We start from the raw sequence: 15,489 nt of genomic DNA, 5'->3' as shown, positions 1-15,489 counted from the left end.
ACGACATGTGAACCTTTTTGGGATACTGACCAAGTAAATAACATATAAAAAAAGATAAATAACATTTATGAGAGGATCGGTAATTTCAATACTACTAAATATTTCACAACATTTGAAAAATTATCCCTTTGAGGTACAAGAAGGGTACTATGGTTAATTTTTAAAAATAATTACGCTTTAAAGATACACACTAATTTATGGATGAAAAAAATATGCTCTCTGGGATTTACTTCAAAATAATAGGAGAAGAGAGGAAGCAGATGTAGATGAAAAAAAAAAAACAAAAAACATGTCCATGTCTGTCTTGGTAATTACTGAAGTTGAAACGGCTATGTGTGGATTCAAAATAAGTGTCCCTCTGATTTAGTAAATGTAAATAATATACTATATATAATTAAACATTTACAAATGTATTAATGAATATGATATCACAAGTTATTTTAAAAGGGGAAGGTTTAAGGAGATAATAAATCATTCAAAATGGTACCAGTTTAGTACTTTCTAGCAATAAACCAAACATTCTGTCAAAGAATCAGGCATTGAACCAATAAACTTAGGTAAAAAGTATTTTAATAATTTACTTTTTTCATTTTTGAAAATATTCACAGTCTTAGATGTGAAAAAAGAAACACTGAATGGAGTTAGAAACTACATAAAAGAACTTAGAAAATACATACAATGTTCACTCTTTTTTAGATCTCTATGATAATATATCTAAGTATAAAAATTAACTTTATTGTTGGCACAGATGATTTGGAGAACAGTTTGGGACTGCAAGAGCAGTTAATTCAAATTCTTCCCCTACCTCTTGATCTTGGGATCCACATTTGCTGAGATAGGTTTTCAAAGTAGGTAATTAACCAGTTGCAGGAGTCTCAACAGCAGGGATAGAGATATGATCCCCCAGGTTTTAAGCTAGAAGACAGGCCCTTAGCTCTAACCAACATTTGCTTATCACACAGAAAACAAAAGAGAAGAGTGAAACTGTCAAGTAAGCAAGAGCTCAGGAATGGATAAGTTACGCATATTTGTCCCTTCCCCAAAGCCACCAGTTAAAGTCTACCTCTTTTCTCTGGGGAAGAAATGAATAGCAAAGCATAAAAATAAGAACAGAAGCTAGTTTCCCAACACTTCTGAAAGAGTAAAAGTTTAACTTTGTAAAGAGAAAGGCAAACCGGGAGAAGAATAACATGATCCTGCTCACCACACACATACCATAATGAGCTACATAAAGCTGCCAAGGAAAAAGGAAGGAGGCATATGACTGGTGGAAAAAGGCTACAGAACATGGTGTGACTTACAGACTTAATAGAAAGTAGATAAATGGGAAGGTTATTGAAAATTATTCATAAAACCTATTTCAAATATTTAATATTTACAAAGAAATGCTACACACACACACACCCCCCCCACAAAAGAGGAGCTTGGCATCTGTCATTCTAAGTGCCTCTGAATGCCTACAATGGCATGGACACACTGCCTCTGTAATCTGCAAATGGGCTCTCATCCTCACATCCAAGACATAGTGTTGGACATATCTTCCAGAAGTTAAACATCTGGGATATATGTCTCCTCTTACAGAAACAAACGAACAATGTTTTTGATACCCTTAGCCCAATGCTCCTCATACCTCCATCTGTCAACAAGCAATGTTTTCAGGAGAACATCCAATTCCAGATCTTCACTGTTACCTGAAATACATTTAATAAATGACTTCTTCACTCCCTCCTTGCTTGCTAGCAAATGAAGAGGCAATTGATTCACTTGTTTAAACTGCACAACTTATAAATGGCCCAGTATCATTGTGAGTAATGCTCTTCCAGTTCTGCAGAAGTTATAAATTTGACCAAAAAGAAAGTGTTGGAGTCACCAGAGTCATATCCATATAACATCTCACCATCAGAGCCCCAGCCTCTGAACACCCATTCCTGACTGCATTCCAAAATTTAACTGCATTCCATATGCCGAACCCATCAAAGTTTATTCAGCACTTGTCAAGAAAAATAGTGGAACAAGTGGTGATTAATAGTCAAACTGAGACCCATCTCTGCTGATATCTGTAATATAAGTACAAAATGAAAATGACCTCCTTCCTACTAAGAAGAAAAAAGGACCATTTTGTTTAAGGGAATTTATGTTGGGATAGTTCCTTTTGATTTTATAAAAATCCTAAAAGAGAAAATAAATCCATGTAAACTGGATGAACTGGTTGGTCTGGGCTTGTTCTACTGGGAGGCTAGAAACTGGGACATGCACTCCAGGGGAAACAGCAATGGGCACTGGGGAATAAATAGCAAATCTAAGTAATGGTGAGTGGGAGTAATCTGTTTAGTGTCATAGGGTGAAAGATAAGATTTAAGAAGAATAAAGTTGGGATATGTATTGGATTCAGATTATGAGGACCACAGCCTCTAGGATGAGAATTTGAGATATTTCTCCTCCCAAAGAAAAACAGTGAGAGAGTTTTAAAAATGGAGTTAACTAATTAAATCTGACTTTAATAACAAAACTTGGACATTAGAAGAAGGAGTTGGAGGGATCAAAGAGTGGAAATACAGACATCGGTTAGGACGTTATTGTCATAGATTAGGTATGCACTAATAAACGCCTGAAATATGGCAATGGAAATTAATATAGGCATGATAGGCAAATCAAGAAGACATTACTGGGTTACGTCCAATGCATTTGGAAGCAAGTACCAGTGTTCCTTTAGAGGCAAAGATACCAATTTTTACAATCAAATAATTAATGTTGAGGTTTGGAAATTTTAATTGAAGAATGCAGAAAATAATGCTAATAAGGATAATGAGAGTTTTGTGGTATTTTGAGGAGCATTGGTGATCTTAGCATGTTGCCCATATCATAGTTTTATCAGCTGCTTATTGATGGTAAAAATAAACAAACGAAACCCCAAACTACCAAACCCAAATGTTACCTAACCTTATCAATGCCGCTTTTACATTTATGACCCTACTAGAATGGCTCTGAATTCCATGCATTTTCAAGAACTTAGCTCCCTAAAAATGTTCCTCACTTATTTCTTGGATTCCCCAAAGACATATCTTTGACACATAATTCAGTGTCAGAGTCACCAATTTATGCCCATGATATTCTTTGTCTGCTCTAGAATTCATTTATTAACTTCTAATGCCTTTAAGTCATTTGAAGGCAAATCACTTCCAAATCAGTGGCTAAAACTGCTCATGGATCTTATGAAATAAACACCAGTGGTCGTGTCAGGAGTCTTGTTTCCTTATGCTTCCAATACTGCAGCTTTCATGGTGCCAGTCGGAAGTGATGAGGATATCTGCCTTCTCCTCAGATCTATACCTCACTATATCACAGGGATCATGAAAGGGATCTGCTTTGGCCCAAATTCTCAATAACTCAGAAAAAAAATTTTTTCAACTTCTGGTTCATACTCTTCTAAACATACGTGGTCAAATCTCATTTGAGCAGAGTAGAAAAAGAGGCAAAAATATGTTTTTAATGTCTAATTCCTTTTCCTTCTCAAAATCCTGTCCCTAAACAAAACTCGTCTCAAATCATTACATGCAAATAGAAACTTAAGTCTGTTTGTGGTCTGGAGTGAAGAGGGAGATGATGCTTCAGGTTTGAGAGGGGAAACTGATTTCACTTCATCTAAAATCCCTTTTCCGGGACTTCCCTGGTGGTGCAGTGGTTAAGAATCCACCTGCCAATGCAGGGGACACAGGTTTGAGCCCTGGTCCGGGAAGATCCCACATGCCATGGAGCAACTAAGCCCATGCACCACAACTACTGAGCCTGTGTGCCACAACTACTGGAGTCTGCACACCTAGAGCCAGTGCTCTGCAACAGGAGAAGCCACTGCAATGAGAAGCCCGCGCATCGCAATGAAGAGAAGCCCCGGCTCACCGCAACTAGAGAAAGCCCACGCACAGCAACGAAGACCCAACGCAGCCAAAAATAAATAAATAAATTAAAATCCCTTATCTGGAGTCAGTGGGGCATAAGTGTTTCAGAATTCAAAAAGTTTTTGATTTAGAAAAAAAGCACCATCTATAACACCACCGTTAATATGTCTTTAATGTATGACTATTCACACACACACAAAAAGACTACGCATCACTTCTATCAGATCAAGAGAGGTTTTGATACCAAATGATTTTTTTTTAATATTTAGGGCTATTTGGATTTTAGAATTGCACATAAGAGATTGTAGACTACATCATGGTCTGATAGCCTGTTCATGAGACAAAATAGCTTTGCCTACCATTGCTATTTGCTGCTATTAGGTGCTTCTTCAGTTTGCATGGTGGTGGAAAATGATCTTCAGTTAAATGTCCCAGGGCTTTTCTTTTTAATAGATGATTTCAACAGTGTGATCATTCATCAAGATTGAAAATACCAGAATTTACTTCACCATCTTTCCTTTAGCTTTACATTTACACTTAAATTAATTTTCCCCTCATGTTAGGAAAGTAAAATCTACCTTGAAAATTTCATTTGAATAGTCTTATATAGCTTTTAGATTTGTATACAGCAGCTGGAGGATAATTTTTTTATTATATTTATGCAGTATATAATAGAGATGTATTGGATTTTAGAGGATTCAATAAAAACGGACCAAGGTACAATGTCTAAAATGACTGGTCACAAAAGGCAGGGTGAAGGCTTTATGTATCATATGGAGAGAAAGACTGAATTCTAGCTTGTTTGTTTTTGCTGGGGCCTGACTTCCTTTTTGTTAGCTCAATCTAAACACCACATTTTTGTGAATATGCATCACATTCATTTTGGATTATTTAATTTAACTTCCTTTCCAGATGAACTAGCTTTATTAAATGCTTGTCATGGATGGGCAAACAGAGTTTATGCAGGCTATAAATATCTATGATTAGTTTGGTATAGTATATTGCAATCTAAGGTGTAGCAATTATGCATAATATTTTCTCCCAAGCTTGATAAACCATTTGGGGGAAAAAAACAAAACAAAAAGCCAAAAACAAAAAACTAGAAAGTAATTTATGCAAACCACATGAATGTACGATATTTTCAAACCTTATATTTCTCAGAGATCCTGGTCAGCAGCACATATACGTACAGAATTAAGTCCTGAGCTACAGAGAAGAAAATAAGTTTGACTCTGTATACCTTAAAAATGGATATAGTTTAGGACTTCCCTGGTGGTGCAGTGGTTAAGAATCCACCTGCCAATACAGTGGACACGGGTTCGAGCCCTGGTCCGGGAAGATCCCACATGCCGCGGAGCTACTGAGCCCGCGCGCCACAACTACTGAAGCCCACGTGCCACAACTACTGAAGCCCACACTTCCACAACTACTGAGCCCATGTTCCGCAACAAGAGAAGCCACCGCAATGAGAAGCCCGCACACCGCAATGAAGAGCAGCCCCCGTTCACCACAACTAGAGAAAGCCCGCGTGCAGCAACGAAGACCCAATGCAGCCCAAAATAAATAAATGTATTAAAAAAAATGGATATAGTTTAAAAGTTATATTACCTGTGTTACCAATTTTGATCCTTCCAACATAGTTACTAATTTTGTTTGGACACTTAGGCCACTTTCCAAAACTGAGTATCCCCACACATATTTATCTATTGTATCTATTATTCTAATATATCTGGTACATAAATATAGTGTTTAATGTGCCTACATTGCTGAGCTTTTATGTACTCTCTAGTCTTAAATTTCTAGCCACCATTAGGATAGTATATTGTATGCTATACATATACATATATGGCATACATCCCTTGTATGAAACAGTCTAGAAATTTTAAATAGAACTAAAAACTTATCCCTGCTTTTCAAGGACTCAAAACGTACTGAAGAAAATAGAACATGTATATGTAAACATAATACAGGGTAGACTGTGTTAAGTGCTTCCATAAAGACCTATCTGAAATATAAAGTGGTCCAGATGAGGGAGAAATGCAGGCCATTGGGTAGAACTGGGATTGGGTTTGGAAGGATATGGAATCTGAATAGGGTCTTGAAGGACAAATAGGACTTTGAGGAAAAAAGAAAAAAAAGAGATGAAAAAGTAGGGTTATTCCAGGTGAATGAATCACACAAATAAAATTACAGAGACGAATTATTTCATGATGCAACTGAACCACAGGGGATAGAGGAAAAATGATTCTGGGCTAGATTTTCTGGGCTAGATTTCCTATTGCATCTCAAACTAAATATTTTCCAACATGATATTTATATTATCTACTACCTCCAACCATTCTCTCAGTTCTCATGCCCAAAATGTCAATAATCGTTTTCATTTAATTTCACTGTATTTAATATTCACTAATTTTTGCCCACTTATATATTTAATTCACACATGCAATAATATTTTAAATACCTACTATGTACTAGACAATAAAGATTTAAAACATGAATAAAATGAGAAGCTTTCTCTTGATAAATTCAGAGGAAAATTGGTTTTCTTTCTTTTCACTTCAAATTCCTTTATTGATGATGCTTATAACTGTGCATTTGGATGTGAGCAGGTAAATAGTAGGTCTAATAATATTAGTTACAACTAATTTGGTTGTAGGTGATAAAAACATAACTCAAATTAGTTTAGGCAGAAAGAAGGATATTGATTTAAAATATACTAGATTATCTCATATAATTAAACCACTAGAAATACAGAGTTCATCTGGGCTTCAAGTTTAACTGGACACAGGGCATCCATAAGTCTGGGTTGCCTTCACTGCTCATTTTGTATGTACCTTGACTTTATTCTCTCACACTATGGCTTTGCTTTATCTGTATAGAAGGAAATGTAGCTGTCAACAGCTAACAAGCTTCGCATGCCTTAGCTATTACCATCAACGAGGACAGAGGGAGGACTCTTAGTCTCAGATTTTAAAAAACATAATAAAAAATTACAGGGATTGACTCTCAGAATCCATTTCTAGAAGTATCAGTTATGAAAGAATTAAGAATAATACAGCAGAAATTTGGCAACTGGAAACTTTCTCTGTTCCCATTGAATTATCAGCCAGGCAGCCACATCCATTCATGTCTACTATAAATAACGAATACTACACAACTGGAAGGACTATGTTGGCATTGTTTACCACTACATCTCCAGAGTCTAGAAGTTAGTTATATAATTGTTTCTCACAATTTACAGTATTGTCAGAGACATTCCAGTCAACTTCTCTAGATAATGCATCTTTATTTCTAAGCTGAGGAAATAGAAAGTGACATTTCTGTGATTAAGAAAATCTACTAGTTTTATATGAATCGTTTAGAGAATTGTGATAACCTAATATCCACGGTTCACTTTAGGAGAGCTATGGAAAAGAATGCTGCACAACCAATTGGCATTGTGTTTAGCAAAAGATCCTTAAAAAGTAATGCATAAAGTAAACTTAGTGTGGTTATCATAAACTATAGAATGTGAACATCATTTTTAGTAATTCAATAAGTTAGCTGCCTTTCTCTGTGTTTACTGTAAGTTTAATAATCCGTTCTTCAAGAATATAGGAATATTGAGAATAATTCTGCTCTCTGTTCAAGAAAATATATAACAAATACATATAAATAATGCCAAATTCTAGTTTATATTATTTTATCTTATCTAAACCATATGACATGGATGTATACTTGCTTCAAAATAAAGTGTGTAATATATTTTTTAACTAGGGCTGATATACTTCAACTTTTAAAATTCCACTCCTGGGAAAAACATGTTATATGTGTTAAGTTTCCTTCTGTGTCTAGAGTTTATGATGTGAATTTGGAAGTGACTGTTAATTATTGATAATTAAAAAAAAATAGATTCAATTTGGAATATTTTTTCTTCCTTTTCCAGGAAAATAAGGGGTTGTTTCTTTTCTTTAGCAAAATTATCTCTATCATTGGCTCTACCTCAGCTGTTTAGGTCTCTTCAGAGGATTTCAAAATAGTGTGTTTTTCTTTATACTCTATTTCATCTCATCACTTTTTATAATGATAATTATTACTATATTTTTTATTATAAGAAATGAACCAACCTCTACTGAATGCTTTCTTTGTACCAGACACTGTACTTAATATTGTTACTCATCGGCTTATTATTTAATATCTATTCATACATTTCTCCATTCAACATTTACTGAGCTCCTACAGTGTTTTAGCACAAAAAAGTTCTCTGTCTTCAAGATCCTTATGGTGCAGCGAAAGAATATTAACTAAACAGATAATATATGGTGTCCAGTAATGAAAAGACCTATGAAGGAAAAAAAAGCCAGGCTAAAAGATAGAGTGGCAGGGGCTGCTTTTTTTTTTTTTTTTTTTTTTTTTGCGGTATGCGGGCCTCTCACTGCCGTGGCCTCTTCCATTGCGGAGCACAGATTCCGGACGCGCAGGCTCAGCGGCCATGGCTCACGGACCCAGCCGCTCCACGGCACATGGGATCTTCCCGGACTGGGGCACGAACCCGTGTCCCCCGCATCAGCAGGCGGACTCTCAACTACTGCGCCACCAGGGAAGCCCTGCTTTTTTTAGATGGCATGTTGAGCACAGACCTGAATGAAATGAGGAAGTAAAATATATGAATACCTGGGAAAAAGAGGGTTTTGGACATTGAGGCCATTAGTTGTGAAGTCTGAAGAGAAAGTTCCGGAGAGTTGTGCATGGGAGAATAACATCATTTGGCTTATACTGATCAGTGGTGGTTAAGAACACAGCTTCTAAGGTCAGACTAGACTCCTGAGTTTGGATATGTGCCAAGAGACCCTGGCTACATGGTCATGGCAAGTTACCTTAGCTCTCTGGGCCTGTTTCCCCATTTATATAAAAAGGACCATACACATTCCTTTCTCATAGTTTGGAAATCAGGATTAAGTGAGGAAGTCCACATAGATTAGCAGAGTATGTGGCACATAGTGAGTGTCCGACAAATGTCTGTTATTACTGTTATTGCATTAGTTTTCTTATTGTTGCAAGACAAGATTGTTTTCCTGCCTTAAGGTAGGACTATAATCTATGGCTCCTACCTTATAGACAGAACTTCTAGAGCAACTGCACAGCTGAGAAGTATATACTGTCATACACCTGGGTCTACTGAGGTGAGGGCTGTCATTTGGGGGAACTCTACACTCTCTTTAATTGCTTTCCATCAAAGGAAGAATAAACTGAGGATGATTAAATTAAGTGAACTGGAGAAAGGCCATTACTAATGTAAATCATTATAAAAGCTTCAGTAGGCAAAGAAGTAGAAAACCAGAGAATATAATGTAGTATATTTGGATGGTCTTCTGGTAGACAATTAAATTGCTAAAAGTAAAACAGTACCACTAATAATTGCACATTTCGTTTAGTATATAATTATTCACTGTGGCCTTGCTATTTATCTTTGTTCACCTTGTACACAGTGCTTAAGGAAGGGAATACTTCTTTGTCTCTTTAAGATTAGAGTGCCAGATGAAAACATTCATCCCTCCATAAGAGGATAAGGAATACTTACCTCCCTGGAGATAACAAATATGGTGACTTATTACATGTTTAATATCTCAAGTGAAAAAGCTATTTCTGGACAGAAAATTTTGAAAAACATGGTGAATTATGGTAGATTATAATTGTTCTAAAACAGCCCAATTCTCTACTCAAAATATGTCACAAATTAAGAAAAAAATAAAGACTATTCTTTAGCAAAATGCTTAAAGCCACTACCCAATAATTACTGTGTGACTACTTACCAAACACGTAATTATAGCCTCTGTTTATAGAGTTTCTTTCAGTTGCAAAGAACTTTCACGGTCACTACTTTTTCTGACTAATAGTAATAATACCTAAGATTTACTGAGAGTACTTCCTATGTGCCAGATACTTTCCATAAATTATCTCCTTTAATTCTCACAATAGCTCTGATGTGGATTCCATTATCCCATAGTTTACAGATTAGAAACTGAGATTCAGAAATGCTAAGGAATTTGCTTAAGCTTTCACAAGCAAATCCAGTTTTACAAATACAGTTCCCAAATCTTCTCCTTAAATATGACTCTACACAGTTTTTCTTACAAATTTACCCTCTGGCAAGATAACAAGACAAGAATGATTGTTCTCTTAAAAAACAAAAAAACAAAAAACCTTTTAAGTAATTTTTAAAACAGCATCCAAGAAGTTAAGTAATTTGAACAAGATGGCATAGTCAATCAGAGGCAAGCAGGACAAAAATTTCATCTGAGAAGTATGAAGAGTCCTTGACTTCATGAGTAATAGCCAGGTGTTGCCCTTTCATGCAGTCACAAAGCAGGAAATAAAAATAGAACAAGCCCAAGATTTTTGGATTTAGAAAATATTTCCCAACCAATTAAAGTTTCTACCAATATAAAGGTGGACTCAATTCCTACCTCAAAGCTAAATTAAGTTTACTTTGAGCTAATTTTTTTCCTGAAATTGTCATCTTGCTCACTCCTTCTAATTATTTTGGTCACAGCTCAAATATCATATTTTCTTTTTTTTTTTTTAGTTTTCCCCTTTCTCCATTCAGGGCCTTCAACTACACATCTATTAGGCTGTTCGAAGTTGTCCCACAGCTTACTGATGCACTTTGCTTTTTATTTTTTAAATTTCTTTTTTATCGATGTGTTTTATTTCAGATAGTTTGTACTGTGATGTCTTCAAGTTAACTAATCTTTCCTTCTGCAAAGTCTAAGCTGCCTAATCTGATTATTTTTTCACCTCAAAAATTGTAGTTTAATACTAGAGTTCAATTTGAATCTTTTTATATCGTGTTTGCCTTTATTCAACCTTTTGAACATATGGGAAATAGTTATAATAACAGCTTTAATGTCTTTGTCTGATTCAAATATCACATTTTCTGATAGATTTTCCCTGACCCCCTACATAAAGTAGCAACTCTCTTCCTTATCTCAATCGTTCTCTGTTGTATAACTATCACACTTATACATTATCTGTTATACACTTATACATATACTGTTATGAGCACATATTTTATTTATTTTCTTGTCATTATCTGTCTCCATTACTAGAATGTAAATTAAATGACAGTGTTACTGAAACAGAAACAGAACTAAAACTGAGTTCCTCTGTCAAGTTTATGATTAACCTCTCAATCTAAAACTTTATTTCCTTGTTCCACACCCATTCCTCCTCAAGACTGAAGAACATCAAAGAAAAGAGGGGATTGAAACTGTGTAGGAGATGAGTGGCGAGTGAGCAAGCGAGCAAAGGTTCATCTGCCGCTCCCCATCGCTCGCATTACTGCCAGAACCATCCCCATCCCAGTCCGTGGAAAACTTGTCTTCCATGAAATCGGTCCCTGGTGCCAAAAACGGTTGGGGACTGCTGGTTTAAATGAGTACCTGGGCTCATAGCAGATACTCAATAATTATTTAGTGAATGAATGAATGAATGGATGGATGGATGCATTTGATACATTGAGTTCTAAAAAACAATGTAGTCACCAATGTGTGTGCTTATGTATATATTATATGGATAGACACAGATACAGATACATATGCACACACACTCACACACACACTACATTTTAAGATCTGCAGCTCTATTTTGAACTCCAGATCTTTAATTAGTAATCAGATCACCAACCAATTGATAACACTTGGAAAGAGGCCTAATGAAAATATAAATTCAAAGTTGTCTTTAATGAAGGACAAAAAGTCAAGAGAGGAATAAAAATCTGCCCTCCAGACTTCATTAGGAAGCATCTCAAGCCCATCAGATTCATAAGTACTTCAGTGTTTAAGTTTGGGAAGCAATGCAAGAAGATTCAAAAAACAATGAAATGACTGGAAAGCATTTAATTAAATAGTCAGGTTAAAGGTTAGAGTTTAAAAGAATCCTCAAGGTACCTTAGAAATCATTTAAACAAAAGAATATAGATCTGTCACCGAATCAGGGTATTCAAATAGTCTTGTTGCTTTCCTGTTTAAATCAATACAGGCAATTATATATGTTCAAATAAAAAAATAAGTGACTTAAAAGCTGTATGTTTGAGTGAATAACAGACATACCAATTAAATGTAATTATGAAGCTTAGTTAACTAACTCACATCCTCACCAAACAAAATCTCTAGTTAGGCATGTGACACAATTCTATCTTTGCATATTACCCATTAGTGGTTCTAAGAGGATTTGAGTCAAGTTTTGAAAAAGCTTCATGAAACTGCTTTTTATTGCTATCCTTGATCTCCTGGGCTTAAGTGTTCTTGCTATTAATCTACAAATTGCAGATACTGATAAAAGTGTGCATATGAACTGAGATACCACTTTTGAAAGGAAGCAATATAATTCTATAGGCTCCATTACAAAATAACTGGATCTGGAATTGGGTGCAGCGAAAGTTTTCTGAGGAAATGACTCCAAATTTGATCTTAAGTATGAATAAAAGTTTGTTGTGATAAACGGGACAGGAGGGAAGTGGAAGCAGGCAAAATAGCATGACAAAGATTCCTAAGCTGCAGACAACATGGAGCTCAAAAGAAATTGAAAAGCCCAGCTGGCCAGAGCTGAGAGTCTGAAGTAGCAAGAAGTGCTACATAATGTAGATGTAGAGGGCAAAATCATGTTGGCCCTTGTAATATTGGTTAAGGATTTTCCGCTTTTCTTTTGTAATAAGAGGCATTGAAAAAATTTTTTTTTCTATTCACAAAGAAAAAGCTCCAGTCCATCTTTTAATTTTTTTGAAAAATTCCTGACATTACAGAACTAAACTGAAATGTATTAATATTCCACTCTTACATTTCCATGACAAACAAAAAAATTTCATGAGCCAAAAATCCCCCCCCCCAAAAACAAAACAAAACAAAAACAAAACAGGGAGAAGCTTATAAAACTAAATATGGATCTCAGCATTAACAGCTGAACAAGAAAGGAATTAAAACGCTTTAATTAAAAAATCACGAGTGGATGATAAAGTGTGTAGAAACTGAAAATTTACAAACTATTTAAAACCTGGAATCACTGACTGTTCAGAAACTACACAGATGGATCATGGGTGGTGGTGAACAGCAGAAAGGGATTATGGATGAGTCTGCATTGTTCTAGCTGCTCCCATGCCACCCGTCTCCGAGGAAAGCCTGACATTGATTAGATATTGAGCCAGGCTAATGCTGGCAGCAGATCCAGTGATGGTAATCTGCCTATCAGTAGATCCTTCCACTGGGTTCGCAATTTTGATCTGTGCCCCAGACATCTGACGGATCTCATTGATTTTGGCGCCTTGACACCCGAGTATGCAGCCAATCAAATTGTTTGGAATGGTGAGTTCATGAGAAGTAGTCTGAGCAGATGCATCCAAACCTGCACTGAATGCGGTCTTGCCATGCGTCATGGGAAAATGAGACTGTTGCATTGCCAACTGGTGCAGCTTGGTCAAATCTGGCTGTGGAATGGCATACTGTCCTTGAATGGTATAGGCTTCTAGAGGTGGTCCCTCCAGGTCAGAGTTGAGGCACATGGATGGGGTGGTGTGGGGAAAGCTCGCACTGTCGCTACCTGTGCTGTACCTGTCCTGACCACCTGCAGTCATCAAAGATGACTGGAGAACTGGACGGCTTGCGCTGGTACGGGATGGTCACACCCTTCGGGGGGGACTGGGAGAGAGTCTCCAACATGACCACGCAGATCTGTTTCACACACTCAATGATGGACTGCGGAATGCCAGCAATAGTGATGGCCCCTCAGTTGAGTTGGGGAGCATATCTCCTGCCACCTGGACCTGAGCCCCTGTACTCTCACGTATTTCCTTGATCTTGCAACCACCTTTCCCAATGAGAGAGCCACACTGACTAGCAGGGACCACCAGCCTCAGGGTGACTGGGGGTCTACTGGCAGCTGTGCTATTGGTCATAGAGCTGCTGATGTCCTCTTCCATAGCAAAGCCTTTGAAGATGGCATTAGTGGGTCCAACCAAAGTGATAATCCTCTCAGGATAATTCCCTTCTGAGATGTTGATACATGCACCACTCTCCTCATGCATCTTCTTAACTGATTCTCCTTTCTTCCCGATGATACTGCCAACTTCCTTTCCATGCATAAGTAGCCGGATGGTGAGAGTGACATTTAATCCACCTTCAATCACACCGGTGTCCATGTTGAGCAGTGTTCTGAGGAGCTGGACTCTGAGTGGTCAGGTCTTTGGTCACTGGTGGGGGTGAAAGCCAAAAACTGCAGGCGCGAGGTAACTGAGGGGAAAAGGAGAGCGCCCCCCCCCCCTCCCGCCGTGGGCGGGCGGGCAACAGAGGGCGCAGGCTGCAGCTGCTCCGGCTGCTGCCTCTGCTGGTCTGGGCGCATTGAAAATTTTTAATGTGTGTGTTTGTGTGTGCATGAGGACAAAGAAGGTAATGTGTTAAGTTTGGGAAGTAGGCATCGATGGAGGAGAATCAGTTTCATCGGGTCAATTATGATTTTGGGGTGATATCAGGAGCAACAATGTAAGAAGTCATGCCTTAACTCTTAATCACTTCCCTTTAAATCCTCCACTACAACACCAATTTCTAGTTTGTACTCAGTGGCTTCTTTAACCTGAAGAATTAATTTTCTAATATGTGTAGCACTGGTCATTTCACTGTTGTTTCTCTCGGTGATTTAGATTGGACTAAAACCATTCTAAAGTCAAATAATGAGTGGAGTTAAAACCTGCTGGCTGTTTACCCAGCACCCCCGCCCCTCCATTCTCTTTTCTTGGAGACGTACAAGTACTAGCCATCCCTGCCTCATACAGCTAATGACCTCAGGGGAATATGGACAATCAGCCATATAATGTTGTGAGGTCCAGTGTAAAATGAAAACGCAGGTCCCTTGTTTAAAAATGATTAAGACTTTCAAGATGATACTAGCAGCATACTAAACTAAGAATGGAACTCTTCCAAGCCCAGGTTCTTGTGCTACTGCATAGACTGCATGACTATGAGATTGGCCTTGGAAATCTGTCCCGTTGCATTCCAAGGAGTGAACTTGATTGGCCCAGCAATGGTTATGAGGCCAAAATCTCACCAATGAGGCACGGGGTGGGGGTGGGGGGAGAAATAGTTTGGTCAGTGGTTTCTGGCAATTTTGCTATTTCTTAGGAGAGAATGAAGGAATAAATGATCTCTTTGTTTCCTTTTGTTATTCCTTCTGGATTTGATGGCTGGAAATGTTGCATCCGTCCTGAAGGAAGCAAATGTTTATGATGGCAGAGACCAGAAATAAAAAGAACTGGTAGAGTTGATCATACTGTTGTGCCAAAAAAAATCAACCAAGCCTGACACTCACCATGAATGAAGCCTTCCTATTACAGTGACAATACTGTTTCCTTGTCATTTGTCATTTTGAGTCAGGGATTTTGTTATTGAAAGGCAGAAGCGTTCTAAACAACAAATATAAATAAAGTCTTTCAAACTAAGTTTGCTGAATGAAGTATTCCTTTTTTCAGTTAACAATATTTACTGCATTGTTAAATATTTTTAGAGCTGTACACCGTTAGAAGAAACGGGTATTACCTAGGATAACAGAAGCTGGCTGTTCATTCCTC

The 15,489-nt window shown here is 37.3% G+C and overlaps 1 pseudogene; it reads right to left on the bottom strand.

The window, feature by feature from the left end:
- Positions 1-12,633: 12,633 nt before the first annotated feature.
- Positions 12,634-14,172, bottom strand: LOC109551736 (poly(rC)-binding protein 2 pseudogene; annotated as a pseudogene).
- Between the last annotated feature and the right edge of the window lie 1,317 nt (positions 14,173-15,489).

The sequence above is a fragment of the Tursiops truncatus genome, chromosome 3 (assembly GCF_011762595.2).
Source record: "Tursiops truncatus isolate mTurTru1 chromosome 3, mTurTru1.mat.Y, whole genome shotgun sequence".
Classification (NCBI taxonomy): Eukaryota; Metazoa; Chordata; class Mammalia; order Artiodactyla; family Delphinidae; genus Tursiops; species Tursiops truncatus.
This window is presented reverse-complemented; position numbering and strand designations above follow the sequence as displayed.